Genomic DNA, 16,342 nt, shown 5'->3' on the forward strand with positions numbered 1-16,342 from the left:
AGGAAGTCTACATTGAAAACTGGGTGTAGACCAAAGAATGACGGAATTTTGAGTTTGAAGGAATTGTCCCCTATATCCTTGGTGATGTTGTATGGCCCATATCGAAGAGAGAAAATCTTGTGGTAGGGTCCAACAAGGCACTCCTTTTACAAATGTAGCCAAACTTTGTCCCCCACCTAGAACTTGTGCGACACCCGATGTTGATCATGACGCTGCTTGTACTTAGCATTGACTCTGTCCAATATATCGTGGACCAACTGGCAGATGTGTTGAATGCACTCAATGAAGGTGTCAGTCCTGTCGGCTTTAGACTGGATGTGAGTTGAATCTGCCTGAGTAGCTACAAATGGTATGGCCACATCAATGGGACATAATAGCTAAAATCCCAGCCCTACCTAAAAGGGGTTGTGACGCATTGAGCTATGAAGAGATTTGTTGTAGTTGTGCTAGACATAGGGGAGGCTTTCATCCCATGTGCATGGATGCTTCAATATGTACATGTGCAGAATGCGTACGATCATCCTGTTGACGAACTCTGTTTAGCCATTAGTTTAGGGGTAGAAAGTTGTGGAATTAGTAAGGTTGGTATACAACATCGACCAAAGACTTGACCAAAATGCACTTACGAATCTACTATCCTGATCTAAGACAATGGATTGTGGGATCTCAAAGTGTACCCACACTCTCTCAATGAAGAGATTAGCAGTGGCCTTTGTTGTGATACTCTTCTTGTAGGCTTCCATAATGGTCATCGTAGAGAATCCATTGATGACCACGAAAACAAAGTCATTTCCATGCTTAGTATAAGGAAGGATCAACATGTAATCAATGGAGATGGATTCCCAAGGTCGAATAGGAGTAGGCATAGGAGTATATAGGCCTTGCTTCTTGATGGTTGGTTTTGAAATGGCACAGGAAGTGCAGGATCTAATGTACTTCCCAACATCCCGACAAAGTTTTGGCCAATAAAAATAATTATGTTGTACTGCCATTATTTTCTCTACTCCGAAATGCCCAATGACTCGATTGTAGTGTACCTTCCAAATCATCTTGGCATGCTCGCTTGAAAAAAAAAAGACGTGTCCCAAGTGGCATAATAGTGCATCCTAGAGGTGAAAATTTGGAACTTTCTTACCTTCCAAGAGTGTCTGGTATGTGCTTCCGAATTCTTGATTTCTCTTGTAAAGATGCATCCACCCCAAAGTCTCATACCCACAGGAGCTGAGCATAGTGATCAGCGCCATGACTGGTGGTCGACTCAGGAAATCTACAATATTATTGGTGCTTCCCTTCTTATACTTAACGTTCAAATGTAATTGTTGCAAGTATGTGGACCATTTCTAATGGCGGCAATTCTACAACTTCTCTTGTGTCTATCTAAACTACAAGGGTTGGTGGTCTATGTGGATGACCGTTTCCTTCCCCATAATTTAATGCTTCCATTGATGGTAGGCCTGCATAATGGAATACATTTCTTTGTCATAGGTGGGATACTTTCAGGCTGTGTTTGAAAGTGTCTCATTTCGGTAAGCCACTAGATGACCCTACTGAGTAAGAATTGCACCAATAACTTAGTTTGAGGAATTTGTATCAATCTCAAATGGTTGTTGCAGGTTTGGTAATGTGAGCACTGGTGCACAATAGAGGTGATGATTCAACTCGGTAAACACCTTCTGTGGGGTTTCATACTAAAATAACTTTGCTTTTGCTCTACTGTTGGTAAATTGACTTAAAGGCCAAGTGATATAAGACAACCCCAACATGAACCTATGATAGAAGTGGAAAAGTTCCACAAAGATGTGAAGCTATGTTAGAATGGTTGGGGCTGGACAATCTCAAATAACTTGTATCTTGGTTGGGTTCACATGTAGACCTTTCTCATCAATGATGTACCCCAGATATTGAACCTGAGTCATGCCAAAAGTGTATTTCTCCAAATTGGCACACAACTTGAGTTGTTGCATGGTTTGGAGGACATGTCGAATATGGTGGAGGCACTCTTCCCAAATCTAGCTGAAAATCAATATTTCATCTAGATACACCACCACGAATGCATTGGTGAAGGGTCGCAAGATGTCTTCCATAAATCTCATGAAAGTTGCGGGGACATTTGTCGACTCGGAAGGCATGACCAACCATTCAAAAAGGCCCTCCTTAGGTTTGAAGGTAGTCTTCCACACATTAGAAGGTTTGATAGGAACATGGTGATAACCAGACTACAAGTCAATCTTGCTAAAATATTTGTCCCCCTTGACCTGGTCTAGAAGGTCAACAATCCATGGGATTGGGTACCTAGTATGGATAGTGATATTGTTTAGTGCCTGATATTCAATACAAAGTCTGCAGGTCTCGTCCTTCTTTTGTGCCAGTACAATTGGGCTCCCACAGGGTGATGAACTTGGCCTGATGTGTCCTTTCTACAACACCTCTTGAATCTCCCTCTTGATCTCTTCGTTCTCTAGGACAGAGTGTTGATAGATGGGTCCATTGGGTAGCGGCGTGCCCGGGGTCAGGTCCATGGAGTCCTTGACCTTAACAGTTCAGAGGTACCCACGTAGGTGAGGTGAGAATGTCTCTGTACTCCTCCATGACCTTTTCCATCTATTTTTGTTATGCGGAGGAGCCCTCTATGGATGTAGTGGCTACAATATTCTTCTTGCCCTAAGGGTGAATCATAAGGAAAAAAAATTCCTAGTCTGGGAGATGATATTACTACATTTCTTTGCAGTGATCAAATAGATGAAAATAGGTGGGGCTGCCTTCATTATGTTGTACAACTTATTGCACAAAGTAATAATCACAGAGCGAGGTCTAGACTCATATAAAACATGCCTCTTCCACAAGTATGTTTGTCCTAATAATACATCACAAACATCAAGAGGAGAAACATCACACAATACCTCATCTGTGAAGGGCTTGATGTTGTAGGGAAGGTGACACTACTGGTTGACACGAAGATCTCGTCCTTGGTGAAGCCACCCGATGGTGTATGGATACAAATGGGCAGTTGTCAATAGACCTAGGCACTTCATGACCTCTGCTGGAATCGGGTTCTTTTGGCTCCTATTGTTGACAATTAACTACATCAGAGAACCCTTCACCCACATCTATGAGTTGAAGAGGAGTTCCCCCTTTATGGATATTTATCATTCTTCTTGATCTTTGTGGTGGCCACAGTGGCACTAGGCTCTATATCAATGATATACTTACCTTTGTCATTCTACTTGTTGAATTTTTACTCAGAGTCGGAACATGCGTCTAATTTGGAAACCTTCAGCTCAACTACCAGTGACTGCTTGGCCCGACACTCACTTATGTTGTGAGTGGAGCTCTTATGAACCTCACACCATTTTCCCATGTCCTTCTTTATCTTCATGGTGTTTCTCTTTGCTTGCAACTTCAGCCGTTGTCTTGAGTCGCCCCACCTTGGCTTTGTCATTTTCTCTACTGTTTGGGGGAACTTTTCCCTTGCTTCATATTCTCAGATCCAAATTCTCGCTTCTTTTATTTAAATGTATACTCAATATTGATAGTGTATTGGTATGCCATGTAGAGTGAGGAGATGTCTAAGAACTCCATCTCGTCCTAGATGTACCTCTATAGAGAGCCACCATACCTGAGTACCAAATTTTTCTCATAATCCTTGATACCCAACTTCATGCGAAGGGTATGAAGAACATTGTTAAATTCTGACACGTCTTAGTCCCTTCCCTGCTGTAGCATTTTCCACTTTATGTACTTATCCTCATAGCTCCCAACAGGGTAGTTCTACTCCTTGATGGCATCCCAAAACGAATTCCAAGTGGGTGTGATTGAAAATAGTGAGGGTGTAATTTCATCCTTCTTCTCATAGTAGGTTTCCCACCAGTCCTTGACATGGGGGCGACTTTGAGAAGTGAAAAATTAATATTTTCCCGGCTGGAAAAATCATGAACAGAAAAATAACCTTCTAGTTGATTTAACCATTTATCTACAGCATCTGCATCTATCTGGAAATAACCATAGATAACACAAAAAATTATAGATATAACCATAAATACAGAGATGCAGTGGAAATAACACTTCATTTCATTGGTATCAAATACTGAAATATGCTTACAAACAGAATGGAAATAAACTAGCTCGAGCGATGGTAGCTTATCTCTTAAAAGAGATGTGGCAGCTACATGCCTCTAAAATGTTACAATGTGGCTCAAGGGCTTATTTATTATTTGACAACAAGGAAAAACCCTAAACAGCCAAAACCCTAACCCCAGGAGTTGGAACACCAAGAGTTTGTGGGCCCCATTGGGGTTAGTTGGGCATCCAACTTCCTAGGGTTGTAACTTGGTCATATTATCTATGTTTGGCGTGTACGATACCTTGTTGGAAAGATATCTCCGAGTACCATAGGATTTGTGGCAAACCATTGCTTTTGGCAATGGTTTGGTTGCAAACCTAAAAAAACATCGTTTATGGGGTCAAAACTGCTCCGAAAGTTCAGGACCCAAAAAAATTACTAAAAATAGTAAATGTTGTAATAAACAAGGAAACATATGAAACCGACTGGAGGTCTAGGTGGAATAGGTGGGTGACCACCAATATCCACTTGGATCAGTGCTCCCTCCTTGGTAAGCAATGGTCCCCATTGCGTGCAGAGCCTCCATGAGGTGAGAAAATTTCAGTTGAACCTGGTCCCTAGTGAACCACTTGCCCTAGTGAAGGAGTTGGCCTGATTTGACAACTCGATATAGATGGATCCTCTATTGGCGAGTGTTCTTGATATGTGTGTCCATGACCTGATCATTTGTGGCTTGTTTCATGCTGTCTGGATTTAGCTCTGTTGGCGTGAGTTGTTCTGCAATGTAGTATGTGTTGAACAATGGTGGAAAGTATTGTCAAAGGCGATCTTCATTGAACACTGAGTGCATACCAAGGAATAGTGGAATTTTAAGATCAAAGGTATTGTCCCCTACAACCTTAGAGATGGTTTATGGATCATATCAGAGCGGGCGAAGCTTGTAGTGGGGTCTAGGAAGGCGCTCCTTCTACAAATGTAGCCAAGCTTTGTCCCCCACCTAGAACTTGTGTGACACCTGATGCTGATCATGACGCTTCTTGTACTTAGCATTAGCTCTGTCCAATATAACATGGACCTGCTAATCGATGTGTTAAGTGGACTCAATGAAGCTGTTAGCGTTGTCGGCTTCCGATTGGATGTGATCCAAGTTTTCTTGGGTAGACAGAAATATGGGACATAATAGCTTAAAGCCCAACACTACCTAATTGGGGTTGTGGCCCATTGAGCTATGGAGAGCTCTATTGTTTTTGTGCTAGGGGAGGATTTCATCCCGTGTGCATGGATGCTTCGAGTTTTACATGTGCAGAATGTGTACAATCATCTTGTTGATGACCTCTGTTTGGCCATCGATTTGGGGGTGGAAAGTCGTGGACTTAGTAAGTTTGGTATCCATCATCAACCAGAGACTTGACCTAAATGTACTTAGGAATCTACTATCCTGATATGAGACAATGGATTTTGGGATCCCAAAGTGTACCCACACTATCTCAAAGGAGAGGTTAGCAGTTTCCTCTATTGTGATACTCTTATTATAGGACGCCATAATGGCCCTATTAGAGAATCTGTTGACGAACACAAAAATGCAGTCATTTCCATGCTTAGTAGAAGGAATGCCTGACATGTAATCCATGGAGACAAATTCCCAAGGTTGACTAGGAGTAGGCAAAGGAGTATAGAAGCCTCGATTCTTGATTGTTTTTTTGGCAACAACACAGGCAGTGCGGGATCTAATGTACTTCCCAACATCCTGACAAAGGTTCAGCCAATAAAAATACTTCTGCAATACTACCACTATTTTCTCTACTCCAAAATGTCCAATGACCCGACTTTTGTGTGCCTCCCAAATAATCTTGGCACACTCACTTGAAGGAACACAGGTGTGCCCCAAGTGGCATAACAGTGCATCCACGAGGTGAAAATTTGGAACTTTCTTACCTTCCAGGATTGTTTGGAATGGGTTGTCGAATTATGGACCACTCTTGTAAATATGTGGCCACCTTGAAGTATCGTGCCCAAAGGATTTGAGAAAAGTGATCAACATCACGACTGGTGGCCGGTTGGGGAAGTCAGCAACATTATTGGTGCTTCCCTTGTTGTACTTAAATTTCAAATGGAAATGTTGCAGGTGTGTGGACCATTTATTATGGCGATCATTCTGCAACTTCTCCTATGTCTATATGAACAACATAGGTCATTGGTTTGTGTGGATGACCGTTTCCTTCCCCATAATGTAATGCTTCCATTGATGACATGCCTGCATATTGGAATACATTTCTTTGTCATATGTGGGACACTTTCAGATTGTGACTGAAAGTGTCTCACTATGGTAAGCCACTAGATGCCCTTGTTCAATAAGAACTTCACTAATAGCATATTCATAGGCATCTGTCTCAATCTCAAATGGTTATTGCAAGTCTCGTAATATGAGCACTGGTGTAGAGAAAAGGAAAATATTCAACTCGACAAATGACTTATGTTGGGTTTTGGATCAAAAGAACTTTTCTTTCGCTCTACCCTTGGTGACTTAAATTAAAGGACAAAAGATATGATATAACCCCAACATGAACCTATGGTAGATGTTGGAAAGATCGAGCAAGTTGGGGAGCTCTGTTAGAGTGGTTGGGTTTGGCCAATCCCAAATGAGTTGTATCTCGGATGGTTCCATATGCACACCCTACTCATCAATGATGTACCCAAGATATTGAACCTAGGTCATGCCAAAAGTGCATTTGTCCAAATTGGCACACAACTTGTGTTGTTGTAGGGTTTGGAGGACTTTTCGAATATGGTGGAGGTGCTCTTTCCAACTCTGGTTGAAGATCAAGATGTCATCTAAATGTGCCATGACGAATGCATTGGTGAAGGGTCGCAAGATGTTATCCATCAATCTCATGAAGGTTGTGGGGCCATTCGTCAACTCAAAAGGTGTGACCAACCATTAGAAAAGGACCTCCTTGGATTTGAAGGGATTCTTCCACACATCATAGGGTTTGATAGGCACCTGGTGATAACAAAACATCAAGTCAATCTTGTTGAAATATTGGGCCCCCTTGAGCTGGTCTAGAAGTTTATCAATCTGTGGGATTGGTTACCTATTCCAGGTAACGATCTTGTTTAGTGCCGGATATTCAATATAGAGTCTCCAAGTCCTGCACTTCTTCTATACCAATACAATCGAGCTCCCACAAGGTTATGATCTTAGCTTGATGTGCCCTTTCTATAACAACTACTAAATATGCCCCTTGATCTCTTCATCCTCTGGAAGATAGCATCAATAGATCGGTCCATTAGGTAGTGACGCACCTGGGGTCAGATTAATGGAGTTCTTGACCTAACATTTGAGAGGTACCCCCATAGGTGAAGCGAAAATATCCCAATACTCCTCCATGACCTTGTCCATCTACTGTTGTTGTGCAGAGGAGCCCTGTCTCAAAGCCATGGCCACAATATTCTTCTTGCCCTCAGGGCGAATCATAAGGAAAACAAGTTTCCTGGTTTGGGAGAAGATCTTACTGCATTGTTTTGCAGTGATCAAAGAGAAGGCGGTAAGCGGGGCTACCTCCAGTATCCTGTACAACTTATTTCCCAAAGTAATAATCACAGAGCGAGATGTAGTCTCATATACAATATGATGCTTCCATAAGTATGGAATTCTCAATAATACATCAAAAACTTAAACAAGAGCAACATCACACAATATCTCATTTCTGAAGGGTTTGATGCTATAGGGAAGGCGACACTAGTGACTGATGCGGAGAACTCATCTTTATTGAAGCCACCCGATGGTGCATAGCCGCGGATGTGTTGTAGTTGGTAGGCTTAGGTGCTTCATGATCTCTGCTGAAATGAGGTTCTTTTGGCTCCCACTATCGACAATGAACTACAGTGGAGAACCCTTCACCCACATATGTGAGTGGAAGAGGTGTTCCCCCTCCTCTCGATCTTGAAGCTCATTCTTCCGGATCTTGGTGGTGGCCATGCTAGCACTGGGCTTGACGTCAATGAACTTCTTCCCTTTATCATTATCCTTTCCAGGTTTTGACTCAGATTTGGAACATACATCTGATTTGGAAGCCTTCAGCTCGACCATCAATGATTTCTTGGCCCGACGCTCACTTGTGTTGTGCGTGAAGATCTTATGGAACTCACACCATTTTCCTATTCCCTTCTTTGTCTTAGTGGTGTTATTCCTTTTCTTGTGGCTTCGGTGGGTTGTCTTGAGTCACCCCACCTTGGCTTTATCCTTTGATCTACGGTTTGAGGGTGCCTTTCCCTTGCTTCAGATTCGCAAATGCAAAGTATCGCTTCTTTTGTTCAAACTTCTTCTCAATCTTGATAGTGTATTAGTATGCCATGCCGATCGAGTATATGTCTAGGAACTCCATCTCATCCTGGATATACCTATGTAGACAACCATGGTACTTGAGTACCAAATGTCGCTCAGAATCCTTGTTAGCCAACTTCGTGTGAAGGGTATGAAAAGAATTGGTAAACTACATGGCGTCTTGGTCCCTTCCCTGCCACAACATGGTCCACTTTATGTATTTATCTTCATAGCTCACGATAGGGTAGTACTGCTCCTTGATGGTGTCCTAGAATGAATTCAAAGTGGGTGCACCTGAAAATAGTGAGGGTGTACTTTAGTTCTTATTCTCATAGTAGGTTTTCCCCAGTCCTTGACATGGGGGGTGACTTTGAGAAGTGCAAAAGTAATATTTTCCTGGCTAAAGAAATATCCTTCTAGAAGATTTAGCCATTTATCTATGGCATCCACATCTATCTGACCTTCAAATATGGGGATGTCAAAGTTAAATTGTACCTTAAAGAGTGTGGTGCTTCCAGAGTGGCCACTGGAAGGAGATGCATCACCTTTGGGTAGCCACTGAAGGATCTGGGCAAAGTTGTCAATCATCACGTTCCTCTGTAACTCGAGGGATTCTTCAAGCAAGATTTTGAAAGGATCTCCTACCACTTCATTTTTCTTCTCTTCTACCATGGGGGGCCGTCGGGGTATGCGAGGCTGGTCTTGCAAAGATTCGACTAGTTTGAGCCCTAACTCCTTATATCCTGACCTCATTGTTGACATGCACAAAAAAATAGAGAAAGAGCAACTGCTCTGATACAACTTATCTGAATTTAAATTGGAACACAAAAAATTATAGATATAGCCATAAATATAGTGATCCAATAGAAATAACGCTTCATTTCATTAATATAAAATATTGAAATATCCTTACAAAGATAATGGAAATAAACTAGATTGGGTGATAGTAACCTATCTTTGAGAAGAGATGTGGAGGCTACATGCCACTGAACTATGTTACAATGAGGCTCAAGGGCCTATTTATTATTTAACAACAAGGAAAAACCCTAAACAACCAAAACCCAAACCCTAGGAGATGGAATGCCAAGAGTTTGTGGGCCTCGTTGGGGTTAGTTGGGAAACCAAATTCCCGAGGTCATAACTTGGTCATATTATCTTCGTTTGGCGTGTACAATACCTTGTTGGAAAGACCTCTTTGAGTACTACAGGATTTGTGGAAGGTGTTAGGGTCCTATAAATTATAGGATCTCAAGGTGATTGAGTATTTTGTATTTGTAATTTCATGTTGTATATAATTTTCAATATTCAACTTATTTCTAAAAATATATTAAAAAAAAGAAAAATAAAAATGAAAAGAGGGTATGCTAAGAAAAAAAAATAGGAAACAAGAACCCCATAACAGAAAAAATAGAAAATAGTATGGAAAGTGTTGCAAGTCTAAATGCCACTACTGATAATTTAGTTCTTTTAGCTTATTATCAAATAAGGTTGTGTGCAAGTTGTTTTGAATGCCACAATGACTAAAGTTTTGTTCAAATCATACAGTTTAATCATGATTGAACACATTTCAATTTCTGTTGAATAGGTTAGTGAATAAAGATTTACCAAACAATTTAATCTTGGCAAATCAGTAGCTAGGTAGAAATAAAATTGACTCAACAATTTAATCTGAATCAATGACGAAATAAGTGATAGAATAGGATAGATTTTCATAAATAAAAAAAAGTGATATAGGTCTGCTAGTTTAAGTGCACCCTGCGAAGCAAGAAGAGGAAAAATCTTAGCTTAGAAAAAGAATTGAAATGAGAGGGTAGGTAGAAATAGAATGGTGATTTCAGGAAAAGCATGAAAATTTTATCCAAAGTCAAATGGTAAAGATATTGTCATGCGCAGGAGAAAGGCAAAGGGATAAAGATTTTATTCTAAAGTTAGGTATATCAAAAGATATTTGGTACATTTTTCCACTATTCCTAAGTGTCACCACCAGAATATCATTCCTCCACTTATATATTTCGTTCATTTCCAAATCCCACCATATGTCCATTGCATCATGATAAAGTGTCACCACCTTTCTCACCATCTGAACTCCCCATTTCATATCCAATAGCTAATATTATGTTTTGTCCCCCCTCACCATCTGAACTTTACCATCAGGGGGGGGGGGGGTGTCCGAAACGGGTGGTATTGAAACCCAGACCCAAAACAACGTGTCACCATGTCGTCTTTTCGCACACCCTTACCGAAACCATTAACCACCTCAGGGCTCCCCGAAAACGGTTTTCCCTCGCCACACGAAACCACCATCTATCTCTTACACTCCCGCCAATCTCATCTCGCCACCTCATCTATCTGTTTCTCCCACCAATCACCTCCACTCCCTCCAAATCAACACATTAAGTAATTTAATTACTTAACCGTTAATCTAAAATACCCACGCCATCATCAACGGGAAGCCTGAAAACTATAAAGTCCCTCCTTTCGCCCATTCACAGGTTACTAATGTCATACTCTGCTAATGCCATTTTTATGTGACAGATTTGCCAATTCAAATCACAAAAAATTAACATGGCTAAGGATCACACCCGTAGGTTGTTGTTCAAACCAGTGCCTATGTTTTCCTATCTTCTTGAATCTGACTCCATTTCTACACCCTATAAACCTGCACAATCACAATTTCATCAGTATTCTCAGCCTAATCTGATCATGCCTCCTAAATATAAGGGATAGGAAGAACCTCTAAGTCCTCTGATCCACCCTTCGATTGATTTCATTATATTCCTTTGGTGGACAAAGATTACAAATTCCATGATACCCTGTGTGAGTTTGATTTATTTTAAATGTACTGTTGGCTTGAAGACAAATCCATTGATGAATCTGGTGATACTGGATTGTGGGAATCTAATTTTTCCCATTACATCTTTCCCCACACCCATAGTGCCCCTGAATTCGTCAGAAAATGCCATGCTTCTTATGTACCCAGCCAAAGAGCTGTTGTTGCCCCTATAGGAGAAATTTTATTCACCATAACTCCCCAATCTATAGATCAAATGATGCAAGCTCCTATAACAGAGAATGTCACTCCTTTCTGTCATGAAGCACTCACTGATTCATATCAGAAATTATACTTTGCAAAAGGAGCGAAAACACTTGATCTTTTCTTGACTGAAGATGCCCCATTACCCAAGAAAAATCCTCCCTATCCATCTTCCATTTTCCCTGAGAGAGCCAAGCAGATCATTACATTCATCTCCTACCTCCTTGGTCATTACTCATATCAATGGGTAGATGAAGCCATTATAGGATTTCTTTCCATTATCACCACAGATTCCAAGCCTTCCATCTTGTTGAACTTCAGCCAATTCCTTGCAAATTCCATCCATGAACAATTGTCTTATTCCAAATTGAGGAAGTATTTAAATATGCTTCTATGTTAGTATATATGTTTCTGTATTTTTAGGGAGACAAGCTCAAGTTTGCATTACAAAAGTTGGATGATGAGGGAAATCAGTAATCATCCATCTTCTGGACTACAGTAGTAATGAAGGAGCAAAAAGAATAGTCATACAAACAATTCATTGAAATGTTAGTACATCCAACACTTAGTCTCCTAAGCAGCAATCCGGAGCCAAGAATCATTGAAGAAACCAAGAAAATTTTGCAGTTATCAGACCAAGTCAGAATAGGAGATTGGTATATTTACCAAAATTACACAAAACTAAGGATATATGGGTGTAAACTCGCTCCTTACAAACTTCCGAAATTCCTCCCAATGAGGGTTTTTTCCCTAGAATACATCATGCAAATGCTCAATGTTGATGAGATTAATTTTGTGTCTTCCAAGAATAAATCTCAATTCAAGATCAAAACACAAATAGTACCTTTCATTTGTAATAGCAGGGTAGCAGGGAAGAAGCAGACAAATTTCTGAAAAAAATGCAATTCAGCCTCAGTTTTACATGGTCATATGATCCATTAGGTGTCATCTCCAAGTTAAGGGTAGAAAAGAAATCTATTGCTTATCTTCATACATTCAGACCAGAGATTGAGACTACAAGAACCAACTAGAATGGATTGAAAACATTCTATAAGAGGCAAAAGAGAAATTGGTGTCAACTTCAACATTACACACTCCTGTCACACAGGAGAAAGAAGCAAAAAGGATCAAAGAAGAAGAGTCACCTCCAGTGACTGATACCCCCAGCGAAGACTTCAAAATCATATACATGAAGAGGAATAAGCTCAATCCCAAAGTAAAGCTAAGTAAGGATTCATATCAAGAAGATATTATCACCACCAAAGAGACACCTCCTTCCTCACAAGTAGGTGATTAGACTACACTTTCTCCTACCACCTCGACAGCTTCACAGGATTAGCAGCAAGTTATGCAAACCAGTATATCTACCACAGAGGAGAAAGAAAAGAGAATATTTGATATATTAAATGAGATTAAATTGAGAAATGAAGCTTTGAAGATCAATACATATAATCAGTTCTCGAAGAAGACTTCCAGTTCTCAAAGTAGACTGTTGTCAGCATTTGACTCTGAGAAAGGAAAAATGCAAATGGCCTTTCTCCAAGCACAGATCCCACAACCCAAGCCAACATCATATTACAAAAATACTTCATTTAAATTTGATATAAAAGACATATATCCCATTGATCAAATGGAGACGCATAGACAAACTAGTCAAATGATTTCATCTACACTCACTAACACTGCTATGAGTGTCTAAATTATAGGTTTATTTAGCTAATGTTTAGTCACAGTTGAAGATGGGGAAAGTCCCTTCACTTGCTAAAGACACAAGAATCAAAGATTTGGAGGAAGCGGTAATCAAAGTAGGATATGATCCTTCAAATATCAATGTTGTAGAAGAGACCATAAGAAAGAACAATACTAACATAGAAGCATTGAGAAAACAGTGGAAATTACCACCCATAGAATATCCTTTGGCCAAAGACATTGAAGAAATAGAGTCATAGAAGACAGACATGATGAAGATCATCATGGAGCAGAATGTACATTTGAAACAAATGGAAATAGAGATGGAGAAAATAATCAAAGAAAAGGAGAAAGATGCAAGAATGTCTATTGTCCCTTTGGAATCCCTACCTCTTACAACAGTTCACACATCTACATCTTCTACAACAAACACAGGGAATACTGCAGATCAGCTGGCAAGTGTAGTGGAGAATATGTCTCTCCAAATAGAAGAAATTAAAAGATTGCAAGATCAAGTTAATGTTCCATAAGACCAGAAGGCAAGGGCTGAAACTTTCCATGCATCAGAGCTACAAAGAGATCAGAAGCAAATAGCAAGATGGAAGAAGTCCGAAAGTGAATCCTCCATTGGACACACACTAGGTAAAGTTAAGGAAATTATATGGACCAATATTATTGAAGCCATGGATGAAATTTGGCCATGTATTCAGATTATATTTGAGCAAAAAGAGTTGATTGAGAGAGCTAATGAGGCCATTTCCACTATTAACAATGAGTTGAGAGATATGCTTGCCACATCCAACAACATCATCAAGTTTCTAAATTTGAAAAACAAATATGAGTTGGATGATTTGGGAGTAGATGACAGGACATAGATAATCTTGGAAGTGAAGAAAAGTCTTACAAAGAAAAAATTGATTGTGTAGCTTAAAGAAAAATTTCACAGTTTGGAAATAGCAGTCAATAGGTTTTTCAACAAAATAGAGGCATTAACAAAGAGGGGTCTACCTTATTTATTTGTAATTAATGACAAACTAATAACGAAGGAATATTATATGAGGAAGCTTAAATACATTGCAAGGGACATTGCTAAATTTTCCCACATTAAAGGTGCTATGACAAGGAGAGCCTTTTTAGAAACTTCTAGCAACGATATTTCCATTCAGCATGAGATAAACCATGTTTTTGTGGTAAAGCCCACATTTGCTCGATATCGAGGTAGATGAGATCTATGTAAGGCAAAAAAAATCACCATCTCATATGAGGAGTAGTGGGATAAATTGTGTGAATTTCAAGAGTAAAGAAAAAAAGATTAGCTACACCCAGTGCAACACCCAAATCATTGCAACTCAGCAACTCTCCTCCATGAAAATAGTACCAAAATTCCATATCACTTCACTAAATTCACCTCTTTTGGTCACATTAGTCAATTCTATTATTTTGTAACTAATAATAGATTGCCATGTCGATGCAGCATTGATCCAAAATGGATATAGAATAGACTTCTAAGTCTAAGGTGTTCCTCACAGAGGAAAATGAAAGTCAAGGGCTGCTCTTGGAAATAGTCCCATTGTGTAGATATTTTCATTCTGAATCTACTACAATTTGAATGGGCTAAAATGGACTTCGGATGAAGAAGTTATCGCAAAAAGAATTTTGCCTTTGTCCTTTGAAAAGGAGGCAAATTCTTCTAAAATGGGCTTAAGGCTTTATATGCGTTCCGTAAGGAAATTGCATCGGGGAAAGGCAAAGGAGCGGACAACAGGAGAAAGGATGCAGTGATATGCAATTTCGGTTATCGCATCACAATATGCAAAGAACCGATGCGATGTGTCGATGGCCAATGCACCGATAGCCGATGGGCCGATGCACGATGTGTCGATGCACTGATAGCTGATAGCTGATGCACCAATGGGTCGATGCACCGATAGCTGATGGCTGATGCACCGATAGCCGATGGTCTAATGTGCTGATAGCCAATGAGGTGCCAATCGGAGTGATTGAAGATCTGGAGATCGACGAATCCCCGATACAAAGGGCCAATGCACCTACGCGACATGCGATTGCGATATGTGATCAGACCCGAACCCAATAAGGATTATAAATGCGATTTCATAAATTTTGAGATCCGTATTTTCAGATTTTCTATGTATTCCTTTGTATTTTGGATCTTTGACCTCCCGCCTGTGCGATCGTAATTTGCGATGATAGGACGGACCTGAGAGGGTTTATAGATGTGATTGCATATATTTGAAGTCTGACTAAAAGGCAAATGATGTGTTTCTCGACAGTTTTCTTGTGTATTCCGTTATGTTGTTGTTTTTGGGTTTTCACCTGAAGGAAGGCCCTGATTCCTTTGTAACTGCCCCTAATCATTGTGCCACACTGCAAGTGCGAATTTTGTAACAATGACGTGTTTGTAACGCATAGAGCCGCAGAGCCAGAAGCCAGAGGGCTAGCCGAAGAGATAGAGGAATGATCACGCACAGAGAAATGGACAGGAAGCTGCAGAGCCGAAAGAATGCCTCACAAAAGCCAGAGAGCACGATTGAGAGGCAACACAGAGAATTTTGGAGTCACTTGGAGGTCGAGCCATCCACTATTAGCTTAAAGAGCCGAGAGCTAGAAAGCCTGAGAGCTTCAGAGCCAGAGGGCCAAGCAGAGGTAGAGCCACCAGAGGTTGGAGACAGAGCCATACGGATAGAGCCAGATAGATGAGAGAGCTAGAGCTAGATGAGCCAGATAGCTGAGAGCCAGAGCCAGTTAGCTAGAGAGCCAGAGCCACAGAGCTAGAGAGCTCAAAGCAGAATTCTAAGAGCCAAGATGTCATAGTGAAGTTGCAGAACAGCAAAGGGTCGATATGATCAAGCTATTGTTGGTGTTCAGAGTGTGCTGAAGACAGAAGAAGGAATCCCAAAGACAATTAAGAGAATTTTGAGGGAGTCAGACAAGACAGAAGCTCAAGAATCTCAGAGCACTGACTAAAGGAGTCGAGTCCAGAGAAGCCTAGATCTGTATGCAGAGTGAGGAAAACTAGCAGGATAAGATGGTATTCTAAACCCATAGGTTCAGTTCTAAACTAATGGAGTTGAGCATGGAGATTGTAAAGGAAGGATTACCATAATCCCAGAGAGCCTAGTCGAGTTGATTAGTGCTCAAGGAGACATAGTCCAAGATATCAAGGTGAAATCCATATTATATTGTTGTTATGTGTGATTGCTTATTGTTGCATTGC

This window comes from Pinus tabuliformis, chromosome 5_2 (assembly GCF_031772625.1).
Source record: "Pinus tabuliformis cultivar Carrire ecotype Pingquan chromosome 5_2, CPIR1, whole genome shotgun sequence".
Taxonomy (NCBI): domain Eukaryota; kingdom Viridiplantae; phylum Streptophyta; class Pinopsida; order Pinales; family Pinaceae; genus Pinus; species Pinus tabuliformis.